Source organism: Caretta caretta, chromosome 1, assembly GCF_965140235.1.
Source record: "Caretta caretta isolate rCarCar2 chromosome 1, rCarCar1.hap1, whole genome shotgun sequence".
NCBI lineage: Eukaryota > Metazoa > Chordata > Testudines > Cheloniidae > Caretta > Caretta caretta.
Genome location: NC_134206.1, coordinates 342,817,615 through 342,838,658, shown reverse-complemented (window position 1 = coordinate 342,838,658; position 21,044 = coordinate 342,817,615). Strand labels below are relative to the sequence as shown.

Sequence of the window (21,044 nt, the reverse complement as noted above, 5' to 3'; positions counted from 1 at the left end):
TCCATGCACCCTCATGCTAATAAGAAGGCCCGGGGTTAGGAAAATCAAAACGCTTTAATCAGCTTTTAAAATGATGATGTGAAAACATTCGCTGTTTTTCTGGTACAATGGATGGGTTGAATTTGCCCCTATCCTAATATGATTGCTTGACAGAACGCATCAGACAGCTTCACATGCACTTGCAAAAGGGAACTTTATGTGAATGGATTCATTTTACCGCCCCTGATTCAAAGGCTGTTTTCCTCGCTAGTAATTTTATTAGCTCAGGGCCCACCACTAATTCAACAAGGTAGCACAATTAAACCCTCCAAAGCAAAGCAAGATTCAGCAATGCCACCTGGAAACTCAGCTCAGCCTGCCATTGGGCAGTGCCTCTTGCAAAACCAGCCCCCGCTGCATAGGTCTTCCAGACTCGTGCCACTGAGCGCAGGCAAAAAAGAAAAGGGGTGAGTCACTGACAGGGTGCGCAAACCTCTGCTCCACTCCAGCCAGATTGTGCCAATGCCATTGCGTTAATTACACCCCATCATGTGCACATTTAATCTCCATGGCATTTCAATTCAATTAAACAAGCAATTAAAATTAATTGCAATAAAATCAAATAGTAATAAAATTAAAAAACACCCCACCAGAAATCACCGGTTGAAGGTTTGGAGGAGGGAGCTGGGAATGTAGCCAGCTGTGTGTTTGCAGAGCTCCCTATCCTTGATTCATTTTGGGGATCGATGCTTTTAAACAAGTTATTCAAGGCTTTACGGCCTGATCTATAGCCCCTTGAAATCAGTGGAAGGCTTTCCATCGGCTTTGAATCAGGCCCCTAATGCTGAGCCTTAAGCCTAGTCTACTACTAGAAAATTAGGTCGGTTTAATTACATTGGTCAGGGGTGTGAAAAATCCACTACACCCTGAGTGGGGTAGTTAAGCTGACCCTGCTTAGACAGCGCTATGCCAGTTGAAAAAATTTTCCATCAGCCTAGCTGGTGCATCGTGGGGAAGTGGGTTATCTACGCTGAGGGGCGAATCCCTCTCGTTAGCCTGGGTAATATCAACACTGAAGTGCTACAGTGGCGTAGCTGTGCCATGGTTGCGTTTGAAGTGTAGACAAGCCGCTAGAGCGCCTTCTGACTAGAGACCATGAGAGGTATTATTGGCTCCATTGTGAGTGATGTTCACCTGAGGAGGCCCCCTCTGTGCCTCGCAGGATCAGGCCTTGGGGCCACACTTTGCAAACAAGGGAACAATTGGTTGGCCAAACAAACAAACAAAGAAACCTGGAGCATGATGCTGTGCCCAAGGGAACAGGGCTAGAGCATCTGTGCAAGCAGTCTGGGTTGGCTGCCTTTAGCCTGGCTTGAAGGACTAAGAGTGAGGAACCCCTAAGTTTCAAGTACCCTGTCTGGCAAGGAGCTGAATAACACTTGCAAGGTCCTGAGGCCCGATTTTTAAAGGCATTTAACTGTGTAAAGATGCAGCAAGGAACCTTGTGACATTTTCAAAAGCCATGGCACCCATCTGCATCTTCAAGTGCCTAAATACTTTTAAAAATTTGGCCCTGAGTCTCCTCTACTCTCATTGATTTCCTTCAGCACATGTCAGGATTGGGTCCTGATCTTGGGTTAGCTCCGGATTCACGCTGTGGTCCTGGGTGAGTTATTTAACCTCTCGGTGCAGTTTCCCATCTGTTAATGGGGCTAACAACACGTAGCTGACTCATAGAGGCATTGTAGGAAGGATTAATTCATTCGTGTCTAAGGGCTTGTTGCATGCCCAGATGTTGAATGCAGGGTTTTTTGTGTAGGCACAACAGGTGTGTTTGGAGTTTTGCAAGTGATCTCACTCTGCCCTGCTCTGAAAACAGCAGGGAGGAAAATGAACGAGGGAATATTTTTAACCCCTTAGTTGCCACTTCCCAAAATTGCCCAACTCTGACTCTACAAGTGAGGTCAACTTCAACCATGCCCAAGAGACAACAGAGGTGTTTCAAATCCTTCCTGGAACGAGAATCCTGACAGGCAACACAGCCTCTTCACCATTTCTAAATTCACACTTTGACTTCCTGTCATGTTCACTGCATTTAAAATCTTGTTGTTTTCAATGGCTGTAGCCCATCTATTTGATTTATTTCCCCTTCTTTATATTTTATAAATATAATAGGATTTATATTATAAATATGATATATTTTGCTCTCTGTTCTCGCTGACACCCAGGATGTGTAAGCTGTAGCATCTCATCTCTGCTGTGACCTGAGCTAGCTTCCCTGTTTCGTACATTGTCCGTACGTTCCAAAATCCAATATGTATTTTAAAAAAATAAATAGGATCCATAATAGAATATAATTTTTATACAGGATAACTTGAATGCAGAATTGTTCAAGGTAAATCCTGAGTTAGCAGCATCTATCCCGGCCCCTCTATTTACATCAGTCTGGAAAAGGGAAAAAGTGCCAGATGAGTGGACCAGTGGGGTTATAGTGAAGATACCAAAGAAAGGAACTCTCAATGATTGTAATAACTGGCATGGTATCACACTTTTATCTGTGCCAAGCAAAGTATTGTGTAAGATCATAGTCCAGTGTATATCAAAGACAGTTGATAGCATTTTCAGAAAAGAGCAAGTCGGTTTCCGGAAAGAGCGTGGATGCACAGACCAGATCTTCACTCTACAAAACATAATAGAACAATGCTTAGAATGTCAATGGCAACTCCACATAAACTTCATAGACTTTGAGAAGGCTTTTGATAGCATTCACGGGACCAGCCTATTGCGCATTCTGAGGGCACATGGAATCCCTCTCCGTATAATCAACATAATCAAAAGCTTTTATTTCAACTTTACATGCAGTGTTGATCATAGTTAGCTCAGTTTTGAAGTCAAAACAAGAGTACATCAGGGGTGTGTCATGTCTGCAATCCTCTTCAACATTGCCATCGACTGGGTAATGCAGCGTACAACAGAAGACATGCCAAGAGGCATTAAATGGACACTCTTCTCATCCCTTGAAGACCTGGATTTCGCAGATGATCTTGCTCTCCTACCACATACCCAACACCATATACAAGAAAAAAAGAGATTGCAGAGGACTGGAAAGGGGCAAATATAGTGCCAATCTAGAAAAAGGGGAATAAGGACAACTCAGGGAATTACAGACCAGTCAGCTTAACTTCTGTACCTAGAAAGATAATAGAGCAAATAATTAAGCAATCAATTTGCAGACACCTTGAAGATAATAAGGTGATAAGTAACAGTCAGCATGGATTTGTCAAAAACAAATCATTTCAAACCAACCTAATAGCTTTCTTTGAGAAGGTAACGCTTGTGGATGGGAGGAAGCAGTAGATGTGGTATATCTTGATGTTAGTAAGGCTGATACTGCTTCACATAACCTCCTCATAAACAAACTAGGGAAATACAACCTAGATCAGTGGTGGGCAACCTGCAGCCTGCGGGCCGCATGCAGCCCATCAGGGTAATCTACCGGAGGGCCGTAAGACGGTTTGTTTACATTGACTGTCCGCAGTCATGGCCACCCACAGCTCCCAGTGGCCGTGGTTCACCGTTCCTAGCCAATGAGAGCTGCGGGAAGCACCGGCCAGCACGTCCCTGTGGCCTCTGCCACTGGGAGCTGCGGGCAGCCATGCCTGCAGATGGTGAATGTAAACAAATTGTCTCACGGCCCGCAAGTTTATTACTGTGAAGGGTCGCAGGTTGCCCACTACTGACCTAGATGGAGCTACTGTAAGGTGGGTTGGAAAACCATTCCCAGAGAGTAGTTATCAGTGGTTCACAGTCAAGCTGGAAAGGCATATTGAGTGGGGTCCTGCAGGGATCAGTTCTAGATCTGGTTCTGTTCAACATCTTCATCAATGATTTAGATAATGGCATAGAGAGTACACGTATAAAGTTTGTGGACGATACCAAGCTGGGAGGGGTTGAAAGTGCTTTGCAGGATAGGATCAATGTTCAAAATGATCTGGACAAACTGGAGAAATGGTTAGGATGAAATTCAATAAGGGCAAATGCAAAGTACTCCACTTAGGAAGAAATAATCAGTTGCACACAAACAAAATGGGAAATGACTGCCTAGGAAGGAGTACTGCGGAAAGAGATCTGGGGGTTATAGTGGATCACAAGCTAAATATGAATCAACAGTGTAACACTGTTGCAAAAAAAGCAAATATCATTCTGGGATGTATTAGCAGGAGTGTTGTAAGTAAGACTCCAATATGATTAGGCCTCAACTGGAGTACTGTGTCCAGTTCCGAGCACTACATTTCAGGAAGGATATGGATAAATTAGAGAGAATCCAGAGAAAAGCAACAAAAATGATTAAAGGTCTAGAAAACATGACATATGAGGGAAGACTGAAAAATATGGGCTTGTTTAGTCTGGAGAAGAGAAGAATGGGGGGGACATAACAGTTTTCAAGTGCAAAAAAGGTTGTTACAAGGAGGAGGGAGAAAAAATATTCTCCTTAATGCCTGAAGATAGGACAAGGAGCAATGGGCTCAAATTGCAGAAAGGGCAGTTTAGGCTGAACATTAGGAAAAATTTCTGTCAGAGTGGTTAAGCACTGGAATGAATTGCCCAGGGAGGTTATGGAATCTCCATTGTTGGAGATGTTTAAGAGCAGGTTAGACAAACACCTGTCAGGGATGTATACTTAGCCCTAGTCCAGTCCTCTGCACTCATGGCAGATGACCTCTAGAGCTTCCTTCCAGTCCTATGATTCTACTCCTAAATTACTCTAGCTTTTTAGAAAATCAGCTGATTGATTAGGGCTCGAACTTGGGCTCTAAGATCCTGTGTGGTGGGAGAGTCCCAGAGCTCGGACTACAGCCCAAGCCTGGAAGTCTACACTGCAATTAAACAGCCCCGCAGCTTGGGCCCCATGAGCCCGACTAACTGGTATCGGCCCGCCTCAGGTTTTTAACTGAAGTGTAGCCATTGATGGACCTCTCCTCTATGAACCTATCTAATTTTTTTTAAACCTAGTTATACTTTTGGCCTTCACAGCATCCCCAGCCACAAGTTCCACAGGTTGACTGTACAGTGTATGAAGAAGTAATTTTTTTTTTGTTATGTGAAGGGGTAAATAACATTTCCCTATTCTCTTTCTCCACACCATTCATGATTTTATAGACCTCTATTGTATACCCCCTTAATCAGCTCTTTTCCAAGCTGGACAGTCCCAGTCTTTTCAGTCTCTCCTCACACAGAAGCTGTTCCATACCCCTAACCATGTTTATTGCCCTTCTCTTTCTTCAATTCTAATATATCTTTTTTGAAATAGGGTGACCAGAACTGCACACAGTGTTCAAGGTGTGGGTGTACCATGGATTAATATTGTGGCATTATGATATTTTCAGTCTTATTATGTATCACTTTCCTAATGGTTCCTAACATTCTGTTAGTTTTTTATTTTTATTGCTGTATATTAAGCAGATCTTTTCAGAGAACGATCCATGATGACTCCAAGATTTGAGTGGCAACAGCTAATTTAGGCCTCTTTATTTTGTACATACAGTTGGGATTGTTTTTCCCAATGCGCATTACTTTGTACTTATCAGCATTGAATTTCATCTGACATTTTGTTACCCACTATAGTGACATCTCTTTGTAGCTCTTCTCAGACAGCTTTGGACTCAACTATTTTGAATAATATACTATTCGTATAGTCTGCAAATTTTGCTACCTCACTGTTCACTCTCTTTTCCAGAAGACGTTGAACAGCACACGTCTTAGTACAGATCCGTGGGGGTTCCTGCTATCTAATACCATTTCTTCATTGATGCCAAAACATTCTGAGACATATGAGCTTCAACAATATTTTGTTGAGGTCCAGGGCTCCCTGGTCAGATAAAGAAAGAGAGAGACAGAAACCCAAGTCAAAAAGTTCATGTTTTCGATTTGGAAACAACAATTTTGACACAATTCCATTTCATGAGAACATTCAAAAGGTTTCGGTTTTGCTCCAATGTGGAACGAAAACAAATGTCCAAACTTTGGAAGCTGTCATGAACCAGAATCACTATTCTCCAGAGAGCTGTTATTTGTTATAATGCCTTTGTCCTGCTGAATCCGTTTCCCTTCTGCTCCAGCTCATTGATGCAGCTTTTGCAGTGGTGAGTTGTCCAAACAGATTCATGCCTTACTAATAATTATGGAGAACATCCTGCTAGTCACACTGATGCTGATGGAAAAATCTCCACTGATTTGATTGGGAACAGATTTTATCCTGATATGCTTTGATTATGTAACTTGATTTCCATTACTATCTGTGCTGCCCCAGTCCACGCTGCCAACATTTAACATTTGGCAGAGGTTCTGAATACGTTTCTAAAAGATATGCTCTAGTTCAAACGGGAATTATTCCATGACCTGTTTATGCAGGTGGTCAGATTATTGGTCCCTTCTGGCCTTATAATCTATGACTCTGTTTCCTGCTGCTCACTGTTCTTAATTATTTGAGAGAGGGTTCTACAGTTAGGCCATATTGTTTAAGAGCCTGATCCAAAGCCCAGTGAAGGAGTCTTTTCCATTAACTTCACTGGGTTTTGGATCAGGCCTTAAGGTATTGTGGCACATTAACTGGCGTGTGTAGCTTCTACGGGTGGGCTTTAATGTCGTGCTGTTTGAAACAACCGGGGCCGGCTCTAGTTTTTGCCGCCCAAGCAGTGAAAAAACCCTGCTGCTGCGGACGGCAAAAGGGAGAAGCTGCTGCCCATTTGCGGCCGTGGCTGGCGGAACAGAGAAGCGGCCGCCGAATTGCTGCCGTGGCCAGAGGAACTGCCCCCCCGAGCACCTGCTTGGAACGCTGGTGCCTGGAGCCGGCGGTGGAAACAGCGCTAGGCTGAAAGACACTAGGGGACCAGTTAACGTGCAACACATTCGTGCACTTTAGAAATCACGCCACCATAGAGTGTATTACAGACAAGCCCTCCCCAAACAGCGCTGTGAGCTCTTGGCAAAAAATACAGGGGACAAAATTCTGCTCTCACTTTCCCTTGTGTAATCCCATTCATTCTGTGCTTGCAACTGAGCGCAGAATTTAGGCCTATTATATGAGTGCTTTTGTTCCTGTTGAATGACTGAGAGCACTCGGGGCTATCTTGTGGCTTGTAAAGTGCAGCCTACAGAGGGGTGGAGGAGGGAGGGGTGTGGAATTCCTGACTCAGCTAGAATTACTCCATGAACACAAGAGGAGCACACACCAGGAGCAGGAACGCTGCCCCCTTTTTACACCCGACCCAGCTGGGCTCAGCAAAGAATCCTCTGTTCTTTATTTCAACTCAGCGTATTCAGGATGGGCAGGGGCTACTTTACTAAATGAAAGGATGAGTCTTGTTTAAAGTCCCTCCCCCCAGAAATCCTGAGATTCTGTCCCATATTTCAGACTAATGGCCAGGTCAATGTCAACTGAATTTTTAGTCTGCTTGGGTAAGATCTATCTGTCTATCTATCTAAACAAGAGCTAAGATTTTCCAGAATGGCTATAGTGCCTTAGTATTTGGGTGTCCAGCCTGAAACATCTTAGAAGGAACCCGATCTCTGGAGGTCAGGTGCCCAGGGGTGGTAGAAGAGGGGTGGGGTGGGGTGGGGGGGGGAGAGGGCAGGGAGAGCTAGTGCTCCAGTAAGGGAAATATTGTGGGGGCTCTGCCCCATGTACACTTGTGCACACCCAGGGTGGAGGTGAGGGTCAGAACCAGAGGGGCCGGAGCAGCTATCGTGTGGCCAAGAATTGGTCTGGAGAGCAGACAGCAGGACCCAGAGTGGCTGAAATGGGTCTAAAAATAGTTAGGAACCCCAGGACCATCTGTTCCAACCTAGAGCCAGCTGGTTTCCTTCCCACTCTCATAGGTGCTGGAACTAGGGATGCTGGGGGTGCAGCCACACCCCCTGGCTTGAGGTGGATTCCATTATAAGAACATAAGAACGGCCATACTGGGTCAGACCAAAGGTCCATCTAGCCCTACATCCTGTTTTCCAACAGTGGCCAATGCCAGGAACTTCAGAGGGAATGAACAGAATAGATAATCATCAAGTGATCCATCCCTTGTCACCCATTCCCAGCTGCTGGGCAACAGAGGCTAAGGACGCCATCTCTGCCCATCCTGGTTAATAGCCATTGATGGACCTATCCTCCATGAACTTATCTAGTTCTTTTTTGAACCCTGCTATAGTCTTGGCCTTCACAACATCCTCTGGCAAGGAGTTCGAGAGGTTGACTGTGCGTTGTGTGAAAAAATACTTCCTTTTGTTTGTTTTAAACCTGCTGCCTATTATTTTCATTGGGTAACCCCTAGTTCTTGTGTTATGAGGAGTAAATAACACTTCCTTATTTAGTTTCTCCACACCAGGCATGATTTTATAGACCTCTGTCATATCCCCACCTTAGTTGTCTCTTTTCCAAGCTGAAAAGTCCCAGTCTTATTAATCTCTCCTCATATGGAAGCCATTCCAGACCCCTAATCATTTTTGTTGCCCTTTTCTGAACCTTTGGTGATCCCAATATAATTCTATCCAGGGTTTACAGTTTGTTTCAATGGCTCTCAGCTCCCCAACTATAAAAATTGTCCCAGCCCCCCAGTCCCTCCCACATCACTGGGACTCAGCACCTCCCTTCAGTCCCCCTCTTATCCCGCCGCCTCCCACTATTCTCAGGGAGCTCCCGCCCTGCCTTGTGGATGCCGAGCACTTTCTGAAAGACAGCCATCTCACGCTGGACACCCTAATAACTGAGACACTCTGAATCTCTGGGAAAAACTTGGCAGAACTTTCCTCACCATCGCTTTGATTCTATAAAAACCGGAAATGAGCAACTGTCCAAATCTGGTCTCAGAAACAAAATAGTTTCCAAGCTGAGGCCTCGTCTATCCGATTCCAGGCAGGAGGAAAGACACCCTTGGAAAAGAGGGGTTTACAATGGAAAAGTTGACACGACCTTCAGCTGGAGCGTCTCGGGGAATGCGGGGGTTGCTGGAATAAATCTCTCCACTGCTTCTTGGAGGGGGTCAGAATGAGAGATTCACTTTCCATATCAAGTGTCATTCGTTGAAAGCCTTCTGGAGATAAAGCGGGCTAAAGGGTTAAGGGGCTGAAGAAGACACTGTAATTCTCCTCAATGAGGAACAGATGTTGTTTGGCATTTTGAAAGTGCCTGATTTCCTGCTCACCTTTCTGATACTGTGAATTGTTAACCGGAGGGACGATGAGACGTTACTGAACATGCAGCTTCTTCTCTATCATCTCGGCTGGTTCTCCAATAACATGAACAAGCAAAACAGTCAAGGCATATTAGTAATAGTATGGCCAGATCCAGATCCTCAGCTGGTGTAAATAAGCGTCACTCCATTGATAAACCAGAGCAGCTGCTCTGATTTACAGCACATGGGATCTTCAGTCCATAGACGTTATTTTATAGAGTGTCACTCCTATCGACATATCACAATGGACCTTTTGCAGGTAGTTTCAAAATTATGTCATGTAGTTATTTATATGGCATGTGAGGCCCGGTCCTCAAGTGCTGGGACTTGGGTTAGTGCCATTGACCTGGCTGGAGCTGTGACAAGGTACACAAGCTGAAGATCTGGCCCGTTATATCCAGGGGAATTAGAATGGAACAGCAGGAGAAGGACAGAAAGTGGTGCATTGTGGAGTGTGGCTGTCTTCCAGTGAGTCTGGTGGGGAGGGTAGCACAGTGGTTTGAGCATTGACCTGCTAAACCCAGGGTTGTGAGTTCAATCTTTGAGGGGACCATTGAGGGATCTGGGGCAAAAATTGGGGATTGGTCCTGCTTTGAGCAGGGGGTTGGACTAGATGACCTCCTGAGGTCCCTTCCAACTCTGATATTCTATGATTTTATGACATTAAGAAGCATAAACAAGGGAGAAAAGAGGGATTGTCAGATGGGGGTTGTAGAGAGGCAGGCAGGTAATGATGAGGAGAGAGATAACAGGGTGTTCAGCAGACAAGAGGTGCGATCGAGAGGGCTCTGACACCAAAATAGTCAGGATGGGCATAGAGCAGGTGCTAGGCAAATTGAAGCTGCAAGGAAGGGAGGGGAGAGTTTTAAAGCTGTAGAACGGCATGAGATGTTTGCAGCAAAATCCCGCCACTAGCCACATCCATCTGACTTCAAACTAAGAAGTCAGACAAGTTTGAAGGCTGGAAAGGAAATGGTTAAAGCCAGGAGCTCTCCCTTGGCTCTGCTAGGGATTAGTTCTAGTAAACAATAACACCCAACTCTTACACAGCACCTTTCATCAGTAGATCTCAAAGCTCTCCACAAAGGAGGTCAGTATCATCCCCCTTTTAGAGATGGGCAAACTGAGGTGCAGAGAGGGGAAGTGATTTGCCCAAGGTCACCAAGCCGGCCAGCGGCCAAGCTGGGAATAGAGCCCAGGTCTCCTGAGTTCCAGTCCAGTGCAGTAGCCAAATAGTCAGGCCTCTGGCTGGGACACCACTGACTCCAGCTGGGCACCAATATCAGCAGATGCTTTTGCAATGGTTGGACAATTTTCCCTAAAGCAACTAGTGATTCTGGCATAGTGCGGAGACCAACAGGGGGCCTGACTTAACAGAAAATGCTGAACATTCTCACTCCAACAATCATGCTTTTAAGTCTTTGAACAGCCAAAAAAATGGAGGCGGCCAAAGTCACTTCTGTAACTCTTGGCCCCAATCTCCCTCTGCTTACGGTTCTGTCTGTTAAAAAGGGGATCCATAATAATACTTGTCTTCTCAACAGGGCGAGAAGGGTGGGGAGACTCATTTTATTAGCATTCACTAAGTGCTGTAAGATGCTGGATGGAAGTACAAGGCATTGTTATGGCCATCAGTGGGTTGGCTCATTTCACCAACCTGGGCCTAATCATGAATGAACCTGGGGCTTTTTTACTATGGGAACTGCCCCCAAATTGTGTAAAATTCTATTCAAAGCAGGAGAAACTTGGCTTCAAATGGGGCTCGGTTGGTGATTTAAGATTAGGTCAGGCCCCAGACTTTATGTGACATTTGCGTCCCACAAGCCTCCATGGATCGAAACGAAAGGCACCGCTCATACAACTCTCTGCAGCCAGATCCCCCCCAGGCTTCACCAAATGGCTGCCTCTCACTGGGCCACATCCAGCACATTAGCCTCCTTACTGAAAACAGCTGGGGTCCCTCCCTCCACCAACTGGAACCATGTTATAAGTGGAACAGGGGACAAACGTGCTGTACTTGGGTCCTGTGACATGGCTGCATATTTAGGATGGGAGTGTTAAAAGTACTTAGCATTAGCCTAACTCTGCTCCCTTTGAAACCAATGGAAAAACTCCAATTGACTTCAACAGGAGCTAAGAGCTTCTGAAAATTCCCCTTGTAGGAAAATCCCTGTAATGCCCAGGCTTTCTATATTGGTAAACCTGGTAAACTAAGTATCTTGGTGTCTTTTTCACTGCACCCATTTCGTTTGGTTCATCCATGCCCTTTATCTGCTTTTATTTTCCTCAGACATGTGTAACACTGAACTGCACTGTTAAATAGGTCCTTATCACATGAATACAAGATATTCGGCTTTATAAATATATTTTAAACATCTCCTTTGATTTATTGTGTCTTGCTAACCTTTGTGACAATAGCCAGTAAACACATTACCCTAAGATTCAGGAATTTCCCTCAAAAGTCCTCTCTATTTAAAGAAATGTTGGGAAATGTCCAGGTAATTTCCCATGTCAGCACCTCTTTGCTTGTGTCCAGTAGAGATGCAGCTCATCTCTCATGGACACTTCATATTTCCCAAAAATATTGTGACAAAGTTCCTCCTCTGCCTTGGCGGGTCCTGTGCTTATTGACAGATTTGCTTGCCTCAGAGATTCACGGCAGCCCTTAGCTTGGCCACTTTTGCTAGTGGCTCAAACCTGTGATTCTCTCAGCTAACCTCATCACTGGCCAGCATGGGAAAAAAGAAAGGAGAACAATCCCCGCAGTCTCTGCTGATCCACCATGTGGGTCAGGGAACAGCCCAGAGACCTTCCCCTCTGGTGGAACCCACAGTCCAGGTCAACTCCTCCTGTGTCTGATCAGGAGTTGGGAGGTTTGGGGGGAACCCGGGCCCGCCCTCTATTCCGGGTTCCAGCCCAGGGCCCTGTGGAATGCAGCTGTCTAGAGTGCCTCCTGGAACAGCTACAACTCCCTGGGCTACTTCCCCATGGCCTTCTCCCAACGCCTTCTTTATCCTCACTATAGGACCTTCCTTCTGGAGTCTGATAATGCTTGTACTCCTCAGTCCTCCAGCAGTACGCCTTCTCACTCTCAGCTCCTAGTGCCTCTTGCTCCCAGCTCCTGTCACAATATATAATTCCAGTAGTCTAAAAATCCTTCCACTTTCTGTTCAGGTCACCCACTCACTGGCTCCAACTCCCTGCTTATGAGCTCATCATTTACACCAGCATCTGTTAATATACAACCAGATTCTCCCATCATTATTCACCTGGAGTAGTACCTGATTCTGCAACCAGTCTAAATGAAGCCAGTGGCTCTGCTCATGGAATGAGGTATTACTTTGAGGAAGGAAGGCAGAATTTGGCCCTTATCAGCAAGCAAGGTTGCATTTCTTACCTTTGTCTGTGGCCTGATCCTGCAACCTGGAGTACGTAGACAAATGCACTGAAGTTAACAGGGCTCTACAGGTCCACCTGCATGGTACAGTTTGAAGGACCAGGATCATGACCTAGATGTGAAAAGAAAAGGAGTACTTGTGGCACCTTAAAGACTAACCAATTTATTTGAGCATGAGCTTTCGTGAGCTACAGCTCACTTCATCAGATGTATACCGTGGAAACTGCAGCAGACTTTATATACACACAGAGAATATGAAACAATACCTCCTCCCACCCCACTGTCCTGCTGGTAATAGCTTATCTAAAGTGATCATCAGGTGGGCCATTTCCAGCACAAATCCAGGTTTTCTCACCCTCCACCCCGTTGATCCGGCCCACCTGTTGATCACTTTAGATAAGCTATTACCAGCAGGACAGTGGGGTGGGAGGAGGTATTGTTTCATATTCTCTGTGTGTATATAAAGTCTGCTGCAGTTTCCACGGTATACATCTGATGAAGTGAGCTGTAGCTCACGAAAGCTCATGCTCAAATAAATTGGTTAGTCTCTAAGGTGCCACAAGTACTCCTTTTCTTTTTGCGAATACAGACTAACACGGCTGTTCCTCTGAGACCTAGATGTGGGCACTCAGGTCTAATGGTCAGAACCAGTGGGGTAGCCAGGCCTAGCGGTTAGATCGGAGCAGAGCCAGAGTCAAGAATCAGGGCCATGGGTCACCCGGCAACGTAGCTGAGAGCAGAGCAGAGCAGAGGGTCAGAGCCAGGGCTCAGAAGCCAAAGGCCAGAGCCAAGGGTGAGCTAGAGCCATGGTCAGGAAACACCGCAGAGGGGTCCGAGCCAGCGGTGTTATGGATGGCAAAGGGCCGGAAGTGGAGCAGGAACAGGAAGCAAGATCAAGTCCAGCAGCAGCATGAAGCACACTGAGCAGCCCGGAAGCTCTAGCTGCTGCTGGCTGAAGTGGCAGCTTAGCTTTCCCCCTCACCAATGAGGAAGTGCAGTCAATCAGGCAGCCCGAGCCAGGATCTGCTGAGGCCAGTACTTTGCTAGAAGACTGATTTTTTGCAGCTGGCTCCCTGAGAGGAATTGATCAAAAGTAAGTCAATGGAGTTACACTGATTCTGAACTGGAGTAAGGGGAGAATCTGGCTGTTGGTTTACAGGCCAGGGGTGAAATTCTGCTCTCACACCAAGCCAAATGCAAAGTAACTTCATCGACTTAGGTAAAGTTACTCCAGATTTACACCAGCCTCTATGAGATCAGAATTTGGCCCCTCCGGATTTACACCTCTGTAACTCAGGGCACAGCAGAGCAGAGCCCCCATTAGGGGTTTTCAAATGCACCCAGACTGCTTGTCTCAGTCATGAGCAGCAGGCTAGGGGAGAGAGATGTACAAAGAAACCCACTCTGTACCTTTCACTAAGTCAGAAATGAAACCGCTTTTCACCGGCATTGTTTTCTCGGGGTCTTTTTGCTTGTGGACCATCACACCAGGTTAGCACAGAGCTGCAGGGAATCACCCTCTGGCCTGATATTTCAAAAAAAGGGTGCCAGATCCTGAGCTGATGTAAACTGGCAAAAACCCGTTGGCTTTGCTGTTTAAAGGAGAGACGCAGCCTGGGGTTTCTGAGCCCAAAGAGTTAATCGCGGAAGCAGGCTCTGTTGCTACAGTGGAGGAAATGACAGTAGTAAAAAGTATTTCACAAAGTTCAGGACCCCTTCCAGTCAGACCGATATTTTCGTTATGTTTTAATACCCACATGAGCATTTTGTTTAACTCAGCCTGTTGGGAGAGGAAGGGACTTCCTCAAAAGTAATGTTAGACAGTTTCTCACTCTGGCTCAGACCCGTTCGATTTGATTCCACCAACAGAGGAACCGTCGGTATTTCCTGACACTTACCCACATTGCTGGGTCTTCATATTTCTCTGCTGAAATAACCCCCTCCCTCTGCTCGGGCACAGACAGAGACTACTCTGCGTAGTTCAGGGGAAATGTAACGCAAGTAACCCAAACAGCGTCTCGCTTTTCTTTAACCTGAGTAGCTGCATGGACAGAGAAAGCAGATGCCTCTGCATCATAGAATCACAGAATATCAGGGTTGGAAGGGACCTCAGGAGGTCATCTAGTCCAACCCCCTGCTCAAAGCAGGACCAATCCCCAATTTTTGCCCCAGATCCCTTAATGGCCCCTTCAAGGATTGAACTCACAATCTTGGATTTAGCAGGCCAATGCTCAAACCACTGAGCTATCCCTCTGCCTCCTCTTCTTTATGGTCTGTGATGGTTGATAGGGGATGCGGACCGATCTCAGTGCAGCAGAAACTGATGGGCACACAGCGTGTTTGTGGGAGGAATCTGCAGTCCTTACCTATGCAGTAGTTGGGCTCTGCATAAACCTGAGAGAGGGGATGGGGATGGAGGAGATTCAGGGGCCACAATCTCCTGTGTCATTACCTGAGCTACTATTTTATCCCAGGGGCTAGCACAGCAGCCATGGAAGGGCTGTGGAGCTGCCCCAGGCCCTTCCCACAGGGGCTCAGAAGGGTACAGCTCCCCCCACAGAGTCCCCTAATTCAGAATGTGTGCGGTGCGTGTGCTTGCATGTTTCAAGCATCTGAGTTTGTCCTACCTCTTCTTTTATTGGAGGCAGTGCTGCCTAGTGGATAGAGCACTAGACTGGGGCTCTGACCGGGGATCTATTCCTGGTTCTGCCACTAGCCTGGGGAGTGACCTTGGGCATTTCATCTCCCCGTGCCCCAGTTTCCCCCACTGAATAACGCTACCTACCTCCTTTGCAAAACGCCTTGTGATCTATGGATGAAAAGTGCTATATAAGTGCTAGGTATTTGCAAGTGTGCAAATTACAAAACTCAAGGTCCTGTACAAACCCGCGTCATTCAAATGTCCCTCTTTACATACATAATCAGTGCCAAGCACTTAATTACACAGAGAAAAGTCATCTCGCCCCATTAGGGTAATCTCACTTTTCCTGCATGGAAGCAGGAGGGTGAGAGATTGGCTTTGTGGCCCCATTCCAACCCCTTCTGGGGTTGTTGAGGGCTCCACCCAAGGCAGGATCATCACGGGGTGGAACGCAGGTGGGCAGTAGGCCCATGGTGCAGTGAGCAAAGCAGCAGCCAGAGGAATGCATGTTCTATTTGGATCCAGCGGAGGAGACAGAGGCAGGAGGAGCTGATTTAAGCCCAGGTGTCTGCCGTGGTGGCTTGATTGTTCTGGCAGCAGACAGAAATTGAACGAAAGTGAGGCTGTGCGACTAAGTGCAGAGGGACCAAACCATTTGAAGTCACGGGATGTTACACCTTTCACCACCCTGGTGTAGTTTTGCACTAAAAGAGAAAGCCCTGGCAGCAGTTGAGGGACTCAGCAAGGGGGACCTTGTGGAGTTCTCCTCCCCTTAGCTATTGCCAGCAGGTTTTAACGTGGGAGGGCTGATCGTGCTTCTGATAATTACTATGTAGTGGGAAGGCAAATTAAAAAATAAGTACCTATAAAGTTGCTGAGAGTAGAGACCTAATTATCTCTGTCATCTAAGCTTCATTGCAGGTGATATGGAAATTCCTTTTGGGGCTACTAAATGCAATTACTCAGAAATCTGCAGAGAGATGTCATCACTCTGTAATCACCCTGCATTTATTTGCCAGTCAGACTCATTAAGTACCATGTCATTAAACAGTAGTTACCTGCTATCCTGCGTTCCGCCACTTAAATCGCCACTGACATTTATTGAGAATGAAAGCTGCCCTGGATCCCCAAAGGGGACACTGCAGCCATTGGGGGATTAAATCTCCCTAGACACAAATGACACGACAGACTGGTGGTTCCCAGTTGCTTTGTGATTTTGCACCAGTTGATGGCATTAGACTGGGGCTCCTCATTTCCCATTCATCGAGCTGTGGAACGCTGCTCCAATTCCAGTCTTGTGAGCTACATGATGGGATAAGGGGCTGCAAAAACAAGCCAAGGTCGGTGAGAGCACACATACCTCTCCTGGAAATGGCTGCAGTGAGGCACTGGGTGTTTAGCAGGGTGTCCAGTTCCCGGTCTGATCTGAGAGGTGCCAAATGCATGCTGCAAGATATTATGTGCCCTCAGAGTGCATTAAAACCAATAGGCTCTGTCCTGAGAGGTGTCCTGCCCTTTGCTGGATCATGCCTCAGGATCAGAAGGAGGACCCCTGAGAACCATTCACAACAGCTGGAAGCTGCTATGAGTCTTCCGTTGGGAATGGTGCTGCTGCAATAGCCCCAGTGGTTATTATGGCATAGCGCCATCTTCTGGGCACCAAATATATCTAAAAGGAAGGTCGAGAGAGGTCAGCGGAAGTAGGCTAGAAAGAGACATGGAAACAGACAGGGAATGGGAACTGTCTGAGGGAACAACTAAATCCAGTCGCATCCATTATGTTCCTGATCCAATAGTGTAATAGTGTAATTCACTGAAACTTTAGAGTCCCTGCTTGCTCAGGAATACTACAGCAATTGTGGCAATAACGCACACTTGCCTGGAGAGCCTCTTTTTAAAATTACTGTAAAAACAAAACAAAATATCCCCCCTAAAGTATAGTTGTGGCCCCCAAAGCAAATAATTCATGATTAATATTTCCATCCCATTCTTAACTCACCCTGCATTGTCTATGTCTTCAGGAATAGCTAGAGGCCAAATTCTGTCCTCAGTGATGTTGGTGCAATCCCATGGATGCTTTGATTCCAAGGGACACAAGTGTCACTGGTGGCACAATCAGGCCCAACATGTTTGCATAACATCATTGATCTATTACTATTATTATTGATTATTATTTGTATGATGGTAGCACCTAAGAATCCCAGTCATAGGCCAGGACCCCATTTGCTAGGTACTGTACAAACATAGAACACCACCAACAAAGACAGTCCCTGCTCCAAAGAGTTTACAGTCTAAGTACAATATAAGAGACAACAGATGTATACAGACAGACAGACTGGGGAGTACAAGAAACCAGTGTGGTAATATTGGTCAGCATGACCCCTGCAATATATGTTCCAGTGAAATTACAGGTTCAGTGCAGGAATCGCTGGGTGAAATTCTATGGCCTGGGTTATACAGAGGGTCAGACTAGAGGATGACAGTGCCTCTGGCCTTAAAATCTATGAATACCAAAGCATAAGAAAACAAGTTGAAGATAAGCCTTGTGCACTAACTTTGCATTTCCTTCAGGAGGAGACAGGACCATGCAGGGAACCGTAATGAGGTACAGAGCCTTCCATTTCTACCTGTGCAGGTTGGTAGTGACCAAAAGCTGTTACCATCTGATGGCTCTTGGGGACCTTATATGAAAGCAGTAGGTGATCTCAGTTGAGTCTTCTTAGGGCCTGACCCAAAGCCTGTTGAAGAAATTTCCATTAACTTCAACAGGCTTTGGATTAGGCCTTTAGGCCCAGATCCTCAAAGATATTAGTTGCCTAACTCCCCATGGGCATTAGCTACCTAAATACCTATAAGGATCTGGGCCTTAGTGGATAAGCATCCAATCAGAATCAAACTGTCCATCTGATGCTATTTGCTGTCAATCTGATGCATTCAGTTTAACCTTCCTCTCTCCTCCCTCCAACACACAGGCCTGTTGATGTCTGAATGTCTTACTCTGTTTGAAAAACAGCGAAAACCAGTGACACCCTTTTCAAAGCAGCAGTGCAAATGGGTACCAGGGTAGTGAAAGACACTTGAAACTTTTTTGAAACAGCGTTACAGCAAGTACAAATTGGATTTCCTCAATAAAAGTCTCTCATCAACTAGCCACATCCTTACCCCAGGGAGACGTTCCCTGTAAACAGCTCACATTCTTGTGTTGTTGTTGTTTTATCTTTAACAGTCTCGTACCGTATCTTGTCAAGATGTCAGCACTACAAATACGTTGACATTTTTAGTGCAGTGTTTGGATTGCAGGTTGGATTTTTCAGTCCTCCGTGCCCATATAAGTCGGTCTACAATACTTAATTTCTATCTGAGATCCTTCACTTCTATTACAAACAGATCCAGCACTTGGGAGATAAATTTTGTGGTAACAGTTTGGACTTTTTTATGAACCACCTGCAAGTTTTCTGCAAACAACATGTTTTATGGGAGCTCAAGGCAATGTTCACCCATCAAGACCTGACAGTAAGAGGAGGATGAATGAGGCCTTATCTCAGACACACATGTAACCTTCTGTGTCCCCTGGCCTGACCTCCCTCTGCACTCATTTATGAAAATGATTCATCTTTAAAGAGCTTCCTCGTTCTGCCTGGAGGCAGTAGATCTTTCTGTGCTGGACTTGTGTAGGCCGAGGTTATAAACTTCAGTATGGAAAGCATATATGAGGGCTTAATTATGAACATTAGGCAAAAAGAATGAGTACAGTATATAAACACTTAAAGGGATACTAACAGGTTAATAAGTAGGGAGTTAAAAAAAAAAGAAAGAAAAGAAAAAGAAAAAACAACCCTCCAACGGTTCGTATCTTTGTTCCAAATAATAACTTAGATTACCCAAACTGAAAGAATTTCTCAAAATCCAGTTCAGTTTTCATTGTATGTGCTGCCTGCTTTATATCTTGCTTTTCGTTTTGGAGACTGAAAATTAATTAATCAATTTCTAGTCAGTGTCACTTCCTGCTTCTCAGGCCTTCAGAGTGATGTGAACCATAGCTTCAAATTGAGCACTTTTTAGGGTTTATTTATGTATTTCAATTTCAATAAAAATTAAAAGACCAAGGCTCTAGGCACCCTCGACAATGTAATTAAATGAACAATGTGATTAAATCTCAACAGCATTAAAAGATTAGTTCAACAGGAACTTAGCCAGCCACCTACCAAACTCCTTTCTACTTCTTCATCATTATGGGAAGCATACCCTTCTCCAGAAACCCTAACAAATGGCTGAGAAATGCCCATCCAAATGCCAAAAGTGCATTTAAAAAAAACATTTGCTGGTGACACTCCTGCCAGCTTCTGACTCAGCAATGACCTGTTCATGTTTCTTGCAATCAGGCAGTTTTTCTAGTAAATTAGGTCCTGACCCTCAAGGTATTAAGGTTCCTAATTCCATAGATTGGAGTTAAGTCTTAAATCCTTTTGAGGATCATGAAACACTGAACAAGTGTCGCTAATATTCACCAGCTTTGGGACAGTGACTGTACTCTTTCGATTTTCTTTTCATTCTAATTGTTCATCACACTGCACCTATGTCCCACTGGACTATTTAACCCTGGAAACAATGGCAAAAATTATACTTGGCATAGCAACATGCCTTGACCAAATAAAACTATGTTGAACTGAAGTTAAGGTTGGGATAAGTTAAGGATAAAAACACTGCAGGGATGTTATAATTATGCCCAAATCAAGAACTGTAAAATCAGGAAATTCAGAGCTATGATTAAACTTTTAAAAAATCCAATGTATTAAGGTATGGAAATGTACAGTTAAGGCACCTAAACAACCTTAACTCTGCCCTATAGTGACACCAAGAAATAAACATACCATTAGTAGTGTGATATAGTGTTTGAAGTTGTAAATTAAATGAAAAATATTTAAAAGACTCAATCTATTTAGTGTCCTCCCCCCCACAGTGTTACAGTTTTTATTGAATACAAAATTTGACAAATTTGAGGTATGTTTGGGGGTGTGTGTGCCTTATTCATCTGTTTGGTATTGATGACACTCGAGCCCAGATCCTCATCGGTATTTAGGTGCCTAACTCCCATTGAAATACTTTTGAGGATCTGGGCCTCAGTAAATATCACAAGGTGACTGTAGTGGTCCCTCACTCTCCAGTGGGGAGGGAGGCCACTCTGCCTTGTATTGAGTGGAACCTTCGGGCTCGGGTCGCGGGGCCAAGCTGTAAGTAGTCTATAGTTCTGGGTCTGTCTGACAGAGGCAAACAAACAACAATAGTCTGGAGCTCTAGCCCTTTGGGTAGGGACAAGCAGGGAGCAGGCTGTAGCCTAAGCCTCCTGGCTAAGGCAGCCAGCAAACGCTCAGTTCTGAATTTGGGTAGGGATGAGCACCCACACAGTCTAGGGGCTCCAGAAGGGATGAGCACCCACATAGTCTAGGGGATTGTCATAAATATAAAGGGAAGGGTAAACACCTTTAAATCCCTCCTGGCCAGAGGAAAAACCCTTTCACCTGTAAAGGGTTAAGAAGCTAGGATAACCTCACTGGCACCTGACCAAAATAACCAATGAGGAGACAAGATACTTTCAAAGCTGGAGAGGAGAGAAACAAAGGTTCTCTCAGTAAGTGTGTTGCTTTTGCCGGGACCAGAGCAGGAATGCAGGTCAGAACTCCTGTAAAGGGCTAATAAGCAATCTAGTTAGATATGCGTTAGATTCTGTTTTGTTTAAATGGCTGATAAAATAAGCTGTGCTGAATGGAATGGATATTCCTGTTTTTGTGTCTTTTTGTAACTT

The 21,044-nt window shown here is 45.2% G+C and overlaps 1 long non-coding RNA gene across 6 annotated transcripts in view; it reads left to right on the top strand.

Annotated features, from left to right (window-relative positions):
• Positions 1-21,044, top strand: part of LOC142070661 (uncharacterized) — a 183,044-nt gene that overhangs the window by 118,832 nt on the left and 43,168 nt on the right. For 4 of the 6 annotated variants that reach the window (XR_012666607.1, XR_012666608.1, XR_012666605.1 and 1 more), the window contains one exon: positions 17,813-17,876. The exons of 1 other annotated variant lie outside the window; for it this stretch is intronic. This is a non-coding gene — a long non-coding RNA (uncharacterized LOC142070661). Of the gene's footprint in view, positions 1-13,533; positions 13,694-17,812; positions 17,877-21,044 lie in introns of those variants that run through there. One more of the 6 variants, XR_012666609.1, reaches the window with a different exon arrangement.